This window comes from Borostomias antarcticus (genome assembly GCF_949987555.1).
Source record: "Borostomias antarcticus genome assembly, chromosome: 10".
NCBI lineage: Eukaryota > Metazoa > Chordata > Actinopteri > Stomiiformes > Stomiidae > Borostomias > Borostomias antarcticus.
The window spans coordinates 20,245,415-20,246,691 of NC_140243.1; positions in this window are offsets into that span (position 1 = coordinate 20,245,415).

Below are 1,277 nucleotides of genomic sequence, written 5' to 3' on the forward strand. Positions count from 1 at the left end.
ATAACATTGCGCCTTGAAATTAGCCCACATCCGTCGCTGTCCATAACGCGACATTCGTCTACAGCTGTCAACTCGCGCATGTGACGCACATTACCGCTGCGCAAAGGATTGTGGGTCAGAATAGCCAGAAAAGCCTGCTGGCGTGCATACTGCAAAATACGACCGGATGTAGTAGGTCATCCTGGTACTTTTGCCATACTGCATGTGGCATACTATGTATTGGGACATACTACATTCTGTTTTGGCATACTATATAGTAGGGTAGTAGGCGATTCGGAACGCAGCCCAGGTTCTCTGTTTGAAGAACGCTACTTCCTGGTTCTCTGTTTGAAGAACGCTACTTCCTGGTTCCCTGTTTTAAGAACGCTACTTCCTGATTCCTTGTTTGAAGAATGCTACTTCCTGGTTCCTTGTTTGAAGAACGCTACTTCCTGGATCCCTGTTTTAAGAACGCTGCTTCCTGGTTCCGTTTGAAGAACGCTACTTCCTGGTTCCCTGTTTTAAGAACGCTGCATCCTGGTTCCCTGTTTGAAGAACGCTACTTCCTGGTTCCCTGTTTTAAGAACGCTGCATCCTGGTTCCCTGTTTGAAGAGTAGTCCAGCTGAGGGTGAGGTGATGAGGAGAAGCCTTGTTCGTTGGCTGAACTGTAGTCTTCAGTCCCCCTCGTTCCCTAGTCGATTAACCACACATAGACTGAAGACACCCCCCCTCATCAGCTCAGTGATGTCATCAACATGTGACAGCGTGGTGATGACATGCGGATAGATGTGCATGCAGACAGACAGGCAGACAGGCAGACAGACAGACAGGCAGACAGACAGACAGGAAGGCAGAAAGACAGACTGACTGACCGACAGACCGACAAGCAGACAGGAAGGCAGAAAGACAGACTGACTGACTGACTGACTGACCGACAGACCGACAGACAGACCGACAGACAGACAGACAGACAGACAGACAGACAGACAGACAGACAGGCAGGCAGACAGACAGACCGAGCCTGTCTCACCTCCGGGCAGCTCAGCAGGGCCGCAGCTCTCTCTCTCGGGGTCGATGTCGGTCACCCAGAGTGTGCGCACGCATCCCTTCCACAGACCAAAGTGGGCCATCTGGCAGGTCTGGTTACTGCTCAGGTTCTTGGGCTGGGCCAGCTCCACCCAGAACTCCGTCCCCACCCCCAGCACGGTCAGCGCCACGCCCACGATCGCCACGAAGAACGCCAGCTTGATCTTCCCCTCCTGACTGTCGCTCATCCTCGGGATGCGACGTAGGGGGC